We start from the raw sequence: 13596 nt of genomic DNA, 5'->3' as shown, positions 1-13596 counted from the left end.
AGGTAGTTCATTTATTTGTCTACAGTTTAAGCCCTTTAGTTTTTTTTCATGTTTTCAGTTTTCCTTGCTTTTCTTATTGCCAGGTATTACTATCAAATGGAACTTCAATGCATGGTAATAAGAAATTGAAAGTGGATTAAGAGTCTTAAGAACATGTGTCCTGTATTTTTGTACATGAATGAAATATGATATACAATGAATTGATTTTTAGTTCTCTTAGTCCTGTTTGGAAGATGAATGTCTATTTGAATGGAGAGAAAGGAGTAGAAGTGAGCCACATTGTTATGTCTCATTTCATTTGTTGGTTTAATGAGGTGCGGAATCAAAAAAGAAAGGGAAAACTGAATGCAGTACAAAATTTGCTATGTGAAGCAATGTGAGCTGACTCTACTTTACAAAATTACTTCTTTACTTTTGAAGGCAGTTCATTTATTTGCCTATAGTTTAAGCTCTTCATTTATATACTTTTATTTAAAACTTGAAACTTTAGATTTATCAATCCTTTGCTTTGGTGGTAACAAACCAAAATGATGATTCTTACTAATATCTTTCCCAATGCTTTGTGAGAATACATATATACAATCAAAACAATCAAAATTGAAAGCATTCAAATGCACAAAAAGTGATTCAAAGGATTGGACGCTGCTGTCGGACGCTACTCAATCATTCGAATGTCCGATAGATAACGATCACACTCTCAAATGGAATGTTTCAAATGTTGGACGGACATTTAGGACATTTGCTACTATCAAACACATTGATTGGATGCACAACAATAGCATCAATCGTTCGAAGAATTTGAGAAGAATTTGTCTACATTTTGTCTGCTATCGGATGAAGAGGATCGGACACAGAAGAAATCTTTGGCCATCCGACAGGAGCTGGGAGTGGAAAGAAGCTTTTCACTCAGCAATCAAACGCATGCTTCGGGCACATCCCTGGCTTCGGATGTCTGATTCTCCTAATGGCTAGTTTTCTAACAGTTATTTTTTTTACTGTTGGAGACGCTTTTAGGGCAAAGTTTCACCATCTATAATTTATCCCCAAGTTTGATAAAAAGCAAGACTTTTGCCTACATAAGACACAAGTTTTTAAAAGTAATTTTTGGATAGAAAAATACTTTAAATATTGTACAAGTGTGGAGAAAGTTCTTGGGTTTGTGAGATTTCTCATTGAGGAGAAGTAAAACCTTGAATAAGGTGAGCCTCACTTATAAGTAGTTCTTAATTAGTTGAGTGAACTTTCAATTGTAACTAGGACAATTGTAAAACTTCTTAGCTCAACTAAAGGATTTTAGGGTAAGGAAGGAGTGAACCTTCCCTTGTCCAAGTTGGTTAGTGTGACAGTCCCACCTTCCCCTAGGGCGAATCAAAGGGTTCAGCGGGCTACCTGCCTAACTTATGTCAGGACTCACTCATACAATAGAATAAAAAACTTCTAAAGTACTTAAATAACAATTCCACAACTTATAACATAATTAAGTTCAACTTAAAACCCGACTAATAAGATACGATCCAACGTACTTAAGATACAATCAGAGTTCGTCTTACAAGCTTCCAAAATATCTAATTCAAAGTTTAACAACCCAAAACAAGATACAAAAGAAACAGGGTCACACCCTAACTGACAGCGGCTAGACTCGGGTTCTCAATTCTTGTTTAGGAAAAAAAAATTAAAGGAATGAGCTAACATCCAGTGAGGTCCAAAAAGGCATATAGTCACATAGAGCAGTTCAAATTACACTTCAAGTTCACAAGTCAAAACAAGTAAATAAAGCGATTAACAATATCAAGGGGTAGGATACGGGTGGCTCTCAGAAGCCAATTTCCACGAATCTTGATCTTATTTCACGTAGTCGACACTCCGTCAACTTTCAAGTTTCACACCATGTAGAGCTCCACTTACTTCATTCTCCTTCCAACGACTCCCTCCTACCGGGCCCGCACTCCAAAACACTTAAAATAGGTATTGGTCGAGCATACCATAGTTTTCACTTCACAAGAGACAAGTCCATACGCCAAGTCCAGTGAATATATAACACTCTCCTATGCCTCGTCAAATCTCCTCGACCAAGTCCCATGACTAGTTTGAATCGATAGACTTACCTATAGGACTAATGAATTTCCAAGAATTAACATGCACACTCAATCACTGATCGTCGATGGGATAACAACCCAAGCGACATCACAACACTTCAACAATTCAAAACACTATACATCTTAGTCACAATATCAAGTTCACATCTATGTCACATTTGCAAATTCAAGTCAGATAACATGCATGGAAACTCACCAATATATCAAAGCTCCGAATCCAAGTTAGGATCGGTAACACAGTCTTCAATCACTCCTATAAACACGTAAGCTCGAGTTATGAAAATAATAATATTTTTCAAGCTAAATCCAAAGGAAAAATCCATGTACATTGTTAGGTCAATGGTTCAGGTATAATATGGAGTGAAAAATGTTAAATTGAACCAAGAAAAGTGAAGGAAAGAGTGCAAAGGAGAAAAATCAAAGTGACAACTTTGACACCTCTCGGCATTTTGATCATAACTGGAGGTACACTTATTAGATTCAGATGAATTTGATGGAGTTTCGAAACTAAGACATAGATCTATAGTTTTTATGAAGACATCTAAATTCTGTTCATGCATTTTCGTGGTAAAAAATAGAGATCACAGAGGCACAAGAAAACTGTCGCGTCATATCAGGGCATTTGAGCAGTCTTGGGAAAACGGCTATAACTCAATGTAGAAAAATCGAAATCGAATGCCTTTGGTTGCGCTTGAAACTAGACTCAAAGGGCTTTCCAACGGTATAAAATTTAGACTCTAATTCGTTTTCAATTAATACCAGAAAATCTGAAAATTTGACTGAAAATGCTCTCTGAGTTTTAGTTTATTTTGCAAACTTTCCAACAATAAAACAAGGAAGAAATTCATAGTTTTGGTTCAAATTCAACATACAAGTAAAGAGTGATGTGTTAACAAGTTTCTTGAACAAGAACTTGCCCAAAATTATTAAGAAAAAGTGGAAATCAAGGCTGGAATATCTTCCCCTGTTTTGGACAGTAAAGGCAGAATTTTCCAAATATTTCTCCATCAAATCTTTCTAATTTTCCCATAACAAATCCATGAACACATCAAACAATATATTGCCGAGATTCTTAGCAAGAAAAATCATGAAAATTTGCACATACATAACCCTCAACTAAAGATCAAACACTTAGTGGACATAGTGATTTCTTCCATTTTCCCCAATAAATCACTAGAAATATAACTCAAATCCTCAAGGGTTTCATCAATTATTAACCCTTGGTTATCAATGGAAAATTTCCAAATAAATCCAACCAATCAAATCAAGAGCTATGCAAGTATTTTAACTACTAGAACATCTAGTGGTATAGTTTCAAGAAATTTACTAGATCTAGCATAGATCTTACTTAAATCAAGTGAATCTAACATTTTCATGGCTAGAAATTAAAGATTAAGGGTGATTTTTTATTCTTATCTCAGGATCTTACTAGATCTAGTGTGATTCAACCTCAAAACTTCTTTCCAAGATTCACCCCTTCAAGTTTGCTCAAGAAAGGTCAAACCTTCCAGGTTATTTAGTGATTTCTTCCACAAATCTACAAGGAGCAAGATGGATGGTGTCCCTTCTCTCTTGGTTGATCTCTCTCTCTCTCTCTCTCTCTCTCTCTCTCTTGGCTCTAAAAGAAAAGGAAAAGAAGGAGAAGAGAAATTGTGATGGTTGATGGTTTTCCCCAAGTGATCTTCAAAAACAAAATGGAGGAGGAAAGAGAATGAGCTCTCAAGTCTAGTTTCTTCTTTTAAAGTGTGGTAGGTGGGCCACCTCACCTACTCGCTTATGTGTCTTGTCCTCGTGCATCATCTTGTCCTTAACTAGATTTTTCTCATCTAACATTATCCTATCATTTTTCTATTTCTTTAAAGCCTTTACATGCTCTAGATTTCATCTTAAGACTAAGTTCCATGTCACCACTCCAAAGTTTCACACTTAATGCTAGCCAAATGATAATTGGGCAATTAATAATAAAAATTCAACCAAGTTGTAAAATGACATTTTAATAGATGAGAATACCAAAAATTTGGAAAAATCACATAATTTAAATATTTTCATCATTATTATTTACCTTTTAAAAATAGTAAAAATTTGTAGAGCCCTCACATCGTTCCCCCTTTAAAAGAATTTCATCCTCGAAATTCTCACCTTAGTTCGAAAACTCCAGAAATCTCTTCTGCATCCCGCTTTTAAGAATTGTAAAACCTTTTTCACAATAGATATAACGTAAATCGTGTATCCTTAATCTTTTCACGAGTAGCAAGATGATAATCTTTATGATGACCCCACCTCCCCCTAGGGCGTATCCTAGGGTTTAGTGGACCGCCTGCCTAGTTCTCGCCAGGACTCACTCACTCACTCCAACTCAAATAGGGTACAACCTCAATAATAAAGGAAATAACAGTTACCGACTTAGGAAAGTACAATTACATTCATTTCTGTCACAAACATCCATACAACCCCAAATACATCAAAAGATTGGAGTTCTAAATACATTCAACCCTAATCGAGAGACTAGTGCAAGTACAATTACAAAATTCAGAAAAACTAGACTACGCTAGTCTGTACAAGTCTCACGCCTCGCCCGTACCCCCTGTAAGGAAAACAAATGGCGTGGAATGAGCTAAAAGCTCGTGAGGTTCCAAATAGCAAGTCGACCATTATGTAGAAGTGAAAGTATTAGAATAGGAAAATAGCGAGCATAACGAATCCATAAAAGTAAGCAATAACACTTCAAGTAGCAAATCTCAAAATGAGCGAGTGTAAAGTGTTTTTTTTTCAAAAGAAACAATAATCCAATAAACAATAATCATTTCAAAGTAGAAGGATACGGATGGCTCTTAGGAGCCAAGTTCCTATTGCTTCACCAGAGCTTGATCAAGTAGTAGTTGACACTCCGTCAACTTTCAAGCAAAGTAACCAGTCCAGTAGAACACCACTTAGCTACAATCTCCGTCCACCATCCAAACCCCCTACTGGGCCCAAAATCCTCAATAAACATTGGTGGTAATACTCGAGCATACCGATTAGTTAAGGAGATAACACTCCACTCGATAACACTAGATACCCATGGTTCGTTATCTAATCAACCAAACCCTTGCCGACTCGACTCGATTAACTAGCCAATGGGGTTTGGGTCCCCAAGAATTCGATGAGATATCATCTTCGATCGACTGAATCAAGGTAAAAGTACGGAGATGGGAATGAGAGGCACCTCCTACTCTGATTGAGTGTGGTACATGCTGCCGCTCCAGCACTTACAAATCAAGTACAAGTATATCAAGTCAATTGCATCAATAAACACATACATATCACATTAGAGCAAGTGCGATAAAGTATACCCTTACCCGATCATACCAATCAAATATCATTCGATCACATTAGTCAAGTATTGAAAACAAGTGTCAAGTTCAATCAGGTATTTGGAAGCACTCACCAAAGATGTAGTGTTTCTACGGATCACGTTCAGGTATTACTCCTTGTTGGGAGTCCAAATCTGCGATAAAACATTGTTTAAGAGCTTTGAAATCACTAAGGTTCGAAACTTAAACGTTTCGTTTAACGAGAATCAAGTGATTGAAACTCATTTGGAGAATATTCGTAAAACTCATGCTCGCTCTTAAAACTTTGAAACTTTGAAGCGATTAAACTTTGAAATCACCATTTGAGTCGAAGAGACAAGGAAAACGTATTTCTATTAGTCGTTACTTTCATTTTTCCAAGGGTACAAGTTTCGGCCGAATTCTAGCTTACATACCTCCATGAAAGAGGACTTGAATAACCTAGACAATTCAAACTCAATTCAACCCCAACTCCTCGCTCAAACTACAAGTACACACGTCTAGTCCTCGAATGAAAATTTGGGCAGCACGCCCTTTGTATTTACCTATTTTTCAACTATTTATGGCTTCATTATTTTTCTCAGATCAGCCCCAAAGTCACACACAAGCAATGTTACCATCATAGTCCTTCAATTAGGCTCCAAAATCATCCAATTATAACACAAGTCTAATAATACAATCGGAAATCAGTTTTGAAGACAAAAGGCTAAACAGCAGATTTGACATCATATAGCATTTTGGTCACAACTGGAGCTACATTTATCGGATTGGGGTATACTTTATATTGTTTCGAAGATAAGATAAAGGGTTACAACTTTTATGGAGACATGTCAACCCAGTTCACATTTGATCTAGGTCAAATTTGTAGATTACAGAACCAGAATTTCAATGTCAGCATTGGATTTGAACGACAATAACTCAAACTACAAATTTTCGATTGAGGCATTTTCAGATGCGTTGGAAAGCTGAAAAATAGTGGTAAAATTTTCATGTTTTAACCAAAGGCTGATTTGATACGGATCAAAGTGAAAAATGAAGCAAAAAATGTGAAATCTCAAAACTATCCGCAAAACAGTACATTTGGCAGTCAAGGGTATTTTTGTCATATCCATGCTACAGTGCTCCGATTGAGCTGAAATTTTACAGGCAGCATTTCTACAATTTTCATGTTTTGACCTAAGCCTGATTCGACCTCTAACATGGACGAATTAAACAGGTCAGAAGCAGGACAGTGTCAATCTTAAAGCTGGAAATTTGATGAATTCGAAGTTTAAAATTCTCATTCATGTCTTGAACCACTATCCCAACTCCCTATCCAAGTTTATAAACATCATATGCTATATAAACAACAAGAAATACAACTGAACAACTTAAACCCTAGCTCAAAAATCCACCACATTCATCAAAACTACTTAAATAATCATCCTTAGCCAAGAGTATGAGTTGCTAGCCAAACTTAAACAAGATTAAGGGAGAGAAATAGAAAAGACAGCCATAATACCTCACAAGGATGCTTGCAAGTGAAAACCACAACCTTTCCTTCCAAAACTTTACCACACAAAGCTTTCCAACCACCAAAAGAGAAGTATAATCGGTTTAGTTCGGTTGATTTCACTCAAACAAGGTAAAATCTAAGGTTGGAGTTGAAGTTTGTTTTCTCTCTTTCCCTCTCCAAAATTTCGGCCATGCTAGTAAGAAATGAAGTAAAATTGGCCAAGAAGAAAGAAACTTGTCTTAGTCAAACAACCGTTGGATTGCCGACACTTGTCGCTCAAGATCTTTCTTTGTTTTTGTTTTCTTTTCTTCCTTTTCCTTAGTCAATAATGGTGGCTGACTTATGGAATAATTAAGGGCTAATTAGCTCAATTAAAAACAAGAAGATTAAGGTAATAAAGTAATGTTCAAGTAGTGTACTCACTCGGTAGCAAACGGTGCACGTCGGTTCAAGCCTATTTTCCTTAACTCACACGTACTTGTGTTTTTACTTATGGTTCACTCACTTATTATTATCACTTCTAATCACACACTTTTTCTTATCTAAAACTCACTTTTAACCATGAAATTTAGTACACACACCTCACCAAGTGATCACACGGCCAAAATGCACCAAAAACACACAATAAACCCTAGTATGCACAAAAACCCCCTAACTTATGCCCTTCCTTTACAAAAATCATAACTTGAGTTATAAATATAAAAAATTCACACAACTTGGCCTGTTAAAAACTAGACTGCAAATATTGATAATCTTTAGAAGACACCTCAAAGAAATTCAGCTCATAAGTTGGTCCAAATTGAGGCATAAGCTAGTACAACATTCCTATGTTTACTTGTGCAGGGCAGAATTTCAGTCAACTTTGCCAATTTTCTGGAATTTATAGAGATTGAATCAAACTCTGAATTTTATATCGTAGGAAGCCCTATGAGTGTAGTTTCAAACGCAATAAACGGAACTCAATTCCAACTTTCCTATACAAAGTTATAGCCAATTTCCCAAAGCTGTGTAGAGCCTCCTGCGAAAATTTCTAGATTTTCTAACAACTTGAGATTATGAAATTTTTCTTAACAAAATTCACTCCCTTGACTCAAATTCAACCATTAAAGCAACCAAGAATCAAAGGTAAGTGAGTTCACCTAAGGGTTATAAAAGACAAGTAAAATTTCTGGGTCTCACACTCTCTCCCCCTTAAAAGAATTTCGTCCTCGAAATTCGAACCTTTGTTCGCACAAAACTTGACGTTACAAGATTTTTCTCTAATTCCTAAGTGGCTTTCTCTGACTCATAGTACTGCCACAAACTTATCTAGAGGGAAAATCTCACCGACGTAATAGCTAAGTTGATATGCTGAGGAAGTTCAATGAAGGCGTCAAATTGTGCAAAGCGATATAAATTTAGGAACTTGATGAAAAGGAAAATTCATAACTATGAAACTTGGTTACTACTCTTGCTAAATCGTGAAATAAAACACTATGCATTGGCAAATAATCTTCAAAGTACATCTCCTCTCATGACTACAATTAAATCTCTAGACACATACTACCCTCCATGCCTCTTTTGAAAAAAAAAACAAAAATAGACTATAGAGGTATATGCAAAATAAAGTAGCTATAAAGTTCGATAAAAACATTTCTAAATTCTAAAGTGAAAACAATAGAGCACATTTAAAATAAAACACTCTCCTTATATATATAGTCACATAGCCAATGGGACATTAACCCTAGGTATTGCTCAGGCACTATACATAATCAAAACTTGAAAAAGTACAACCAGGTATGTAAACTTGCATACTAAGGGTCCCAATTCTCATTAATATCTTCAATATATCCCAAGTTCAAACTATTCGCATTCCCCGTGCTTTGGATTTGCCATCTAAACTTATCCTAATATTACTCGAGATATTAACTTATCATAATGGGATTACTCTTTGGTACTCGGGTATAAGAATTCGAAAATATGATAATTCGCCACTCGAGCTGGCCAGGCTCAAGGGAAATCAACCACTTTTGAGATTCCTACCCAACATACATATCTAATGTTCCCAACAATAGACAATTGTTCCACACTTAATAAGCCAATCCCCATAGTCCGAGAACCCTCTCCCGGCACGAGCTCGATAAGAGCTCTGATACCATCTGTGACGACCCCACTTCCCCCTAGGGCGTACCCTAGGGTTTAGTGGACCGCCTGCCCAGTTCTTGCCAGAACTCACTCACTCACTCCAACTCAAATAGGGTACAACCTCAATAATAAAGGAAATAATAGTTACCGACTTAGGAAAGTACAATTACATTCATTTTTGTCTCAAACATCCATACAACTCCAAATACATCAAAAGATTGGAGTTCTAAATACATTCAATCCTAATCGAGCAACTAGTGCGAGTACAATTACAAAATTCAGAAAAACTAGACTACGCTAGTCTGTACAAGTCTCACGCCTCGTCCGTACCTCCTGTAAGGAAAATAAATGGCGTGGAATGAGCTAAAAGCCCAGTGAGATTTCAAATAGCAAGTCGACCTTTATTTAGAAGTGAAAGTATCAGAATAGGAAAATAACGAGCATAACGAGTCCATAAAAGTGAGCAATAATATTTCAAGTAGCAAATCTCAAAATGATCGAGTGTAAAGTGTTTTTTTTTCAAAAGAAACAATAATCTAATAAACAATAATCATTCAAAGTATAAGGATACGGAAAGCTCTCAGGAGCCAAGTTCCCATTGCTTCACCAGAGCTTGATCAAGTAGTAGTTGACACTCCGTCAACTTTCAAGCAAAGTAACCAGTCCAATAGAGCACCACTTAGCTACAATCTCCGTCCACCATCCAAACCCCCTACAAGCCCAAAATATTAGACTTAGCTACTGTGCAAATTGTTAAATGTAACGTTTCCCTAATTTGTATACCTGATTACTTGTTTGGGAACCTCACTGGGCTTTTAGCTCATTCCATGCCATTTGTTTTTCTTACAGGGGGTACGAGTGAGGCGTGAGACTGGTACAGGTTAGCATAGTCTAGTTTTTGAACATTTGGCAATTGTACTCGCACTAGTGCTCGGTTAGGGTTAAATGTATTTGAAATTCACAACTTTTGTTATATTTGGGATTGTTTGAATGTTTGGGAAAGATATGAATGTAAGTACACGTTCCAAGTTTGAGAACTGTTATTTCACTTATTCTTGAGGTTATATCTTATTTTATTTGTTAAGAGTGAACGAGTCCTGGCGAGAGTTGGGCAGGCGATCCGCCAAACCCTGGGGTACGCCCTATGGGGTGGTGGGGTCGTCATAGATGGTATCAGAGCTGTTTCGCATGGTCTCTGCGTGGAGTGAGCTCGGGCCAAGTGGTGATATGGTCCCGATTATGTGAATAAGGGTAAAGGACTAAGTGCTCTTCTTGGACGTAAGCTATGAATCGTGCCTGTTATAAGTGAAAATCCCTTATCATGGTATTTGGGGAAGATATATATGTACGTCAGGTAGGAATATCTAGTAGGGGTGATTTACTCCTGGGACAGGCCGACTCGAGTTGTGAATTATCTTATTATGGATTCTCGTACTTGAGTACCAAAAGTGGATAGCACTAGAATAAGGGTCTATATCTCGATTGAACTTGAGATAAATTTGGATGGTAAACGTCAAGGTGTGAAAGATTCTAGTAGTGGACTTGAGATTGAACTGATCAAGGAGAGTGGAGCAATGAGTGTTGTCATGGATTGGTTTCGTGTATGTTTGGTTAGGGTTTCTAGGGATGATGGCTAGTTTGTGGACGTCGTGAACGTTAAGGCGCTAGTATTGTAACTTGTTTCATTTCTCCCGTACATGTGTATCCTTGTTCCATGTCTCTATGATTTTGCTACGATTTGATTATGGTTACACATGTATTTCTTTTAAACTCATTTTAAGTCTTGATTGACTATTTATTTTCTATTTTCTACCCTTCTACGATACCGCATAGAAATTTGATTTTGATTATTATCGTGCCGAGATTGAGAGTTTTTGAAACTCATAGGTATTTATGATTTGGAAATACTTTATAGAACTTTATGACTACTTTATTTTGCTTATACCTATAAATCTATTTTCAAAAGAGGTATGGATGGTAGGCAAGAGTGGTAAGCAAGTTTCATAGTTACGAATTTTCCTTTTCATCGAGTTCTTAAATTTATATCACTTTGCACAATTTGACGCCTTCATTGAACTTCCTTAGCATGCAACTTGGCCATTACGTTGGTGCGATTTTCCCTCTAGTTAAGTTTGTGGCAGTACTATGAGTAAGAGAAAGCCACTTAGGAATTGGAGGAAAATCCTGTAACATCAAGTTTTGTGCGAGCAAAGGTTCGAATTTCGAGGATGAAATTCTTTTAAGGGGGAGAGAGTGTGAGACCCCGAAATTTTACTTGTCTTTATAACCCTTATGTGAACTCACTTACTTTTGATTCTTGGTTGCTTTAATGGTTCAATTTGAGTCAAGGGAATGAATTTTGTTACGAAAAGTTTCATAATCTCAAGTTGTTAGAAAATCTATAAATTTTCACAGGAGGCTCTGCGCAGCTTTGGAAAATTGGCTATAACTTCGTATAGAAAAGTTGGAATTGAGTTCTGTTTGTTGCGTTTGAAACTACACTCATAGATCTTCCTACTATGTAAAATTTAGAGTTTGATTCAATCTCTATAAATTCCAAAAAATTGGTAAAGTTGACTGAAAATTCTGCCCTGCACAAGTAAACATAGGAATGTTGTAGTAGCTTATGCCTCAATTTGGACCAACTTATGAGATGAATTTCTTTGAGGTGTCTTCTAAAGATTATCAGTATTTGAAGTCTAGTTTTTAACAAGCCAAGTTGTATGAATTTTTGATATTTATAACTCAAGTTATGATTTTTCTAAAGTAAGGGCATAAGTTAGGGGGTTTTTGTGCATACTAGGGTTTTTGGTGTGTTTTTGGTGCATTTTGGTCGTGTGATCATTTGGTGAGGTGTGTGTACTAAATTTCATGGTTAAGAGTGAGTTTTGGATAAGAAAAAGTGTGTGATTAGAAGTGATAATAATAAATGAGTGAACCATAAATAAAAACACAAGTACGCGCGAGTTAAGGGAAAACGGTTTGAACCGACGTACACCGTTTACTACTGATTGAGTGCACCACTTGAACACTACTTTATTACCTTAATCTCCTTTTTATGAATTGAGTAAAATCAACCCTAAAATATCTCCTAAATCAGCCAAAATTTTGGACCAAAGAAAAGGGAGAAAAGGAAAAAAATAAGAAGCCATCTTGAGTTGACACTTGTTGGCAATCCATGAAACTTTGACCAATTGATTTTCCTTCCTTCTTATCTTTCTTCTTGGATCATTTTTCTTCATTTTCCTTCATGTTGGCCAAAATTCTTGGAGAGAAAAACAAGAGAGGAGAAACCTTCCATGTCCACCTTGATCTTACTTGTTTGAGTTGGAACCAAAAATCTAAACCGATTAAACTTCTTTTTTGGTGGTTGGAAAGCTTTGTGTGGTAAAAGTTTTGAAAGAAAGGGGTGTGGTTTTCATTACAAGCAATTATTGGAAGGTATCATGGCTGCCTTTCCTTTTCTCTTCCTTAATCTTGTTTAAATTTGGATAGAAGCTTATGTTCTTGGCTTATTATGGTTAATGATTCAGTTTTGGATGGTATAATGGAAGGGTTAGCTAGGGTTTGCATTTTTAGCCTTGATTATAGTTGTTTACCTAGTAATTAATGGTATTGAGCTAGTAATTGATGGTTTTGATGATATAGGACTTGATAGTATTGAGCTAGAATATAAATTATTAGAGTAGAAGTGAAATTCCAGCTTTGAGGATGAATCTTCCCTGTTTCTGACCTACATATTCGTCCATGATAGAGATTGAATCAGGTCCTGCTCAAAACATAAAAGTTGTAGGGAATGACTTGTAAAATTTCAGCTCAATCGAAGTACTGTAACATGTGAAATGACTATAATACCCCTGACTGCCAAAAGCCCTATTTCACAGGCAGCTTTCTGATTTCTCTGAGATTCCACATTTTGACCTTGAAAATGCATGAACTGGGTGTTGATGTCTTCATAAGAAATGTAGCTCTCTATCTTAGGTTCGAAACGCCATAAAATGTAACCCAATCCGATAAGCGTAGCTTCAACTGTGACCAAAACACCGGAAGATGTAAAACCTATTACTTAGTTATTCTTCTTTAGTACTAGTTCCAGCTTTGATTTTGATAGTTGCATTGCTAGAATTGCCTTGTATTGGGATGACATTGAGCCTATTGAAGTGCTATTATGTTAAGATTGTTTATGTGTGAATTTGGGCTGAGTTGAAAAAAATAATGAAACCATAAATGGTTGGAAAATAGCTAAATACAAAGGGCATGCCGCCCAAATTTTCACTCGAGGGTTAGGAATGTGTACTCGCAACTTGAACAAAGATTTGAGGTCGAATTGAACTTGGATTGTCTATGGTATTCGAGTCTTCTTTCGTAAAGGTATATAAGCTGAAATTTGGCCGAAACTCGTACCCTTGGAAAGTAGTGACCACTCGCAATATGTTTTTCTTGTCTTTTGGACTTAAATGCGAATTCCAAAGTTTTAGTTGCTTCTTTAGCAACACGCAAAAAGCGAGTTTGAATTTTCTAGAGTTTGATACGTAACATGAATTCTATC

The sequence above is a fragment of the Coffea arabica genome, chromosome 4e (assembly GCF_036785885.1).
Source record: "Coffea arabica cultivar ET-39 chromosome 4e, Coffea Arabica ET-39 HiFi, whole genome shotgun sequence".
NCBI lineage: Eukaryota > Viridiplantae > Streptophyta > Magnoliopsida > Gentianales > Rubiaceae > Coffea > Coffea arabica.
Note: the sequence above shows the minus strand (reverse complement) of the source record.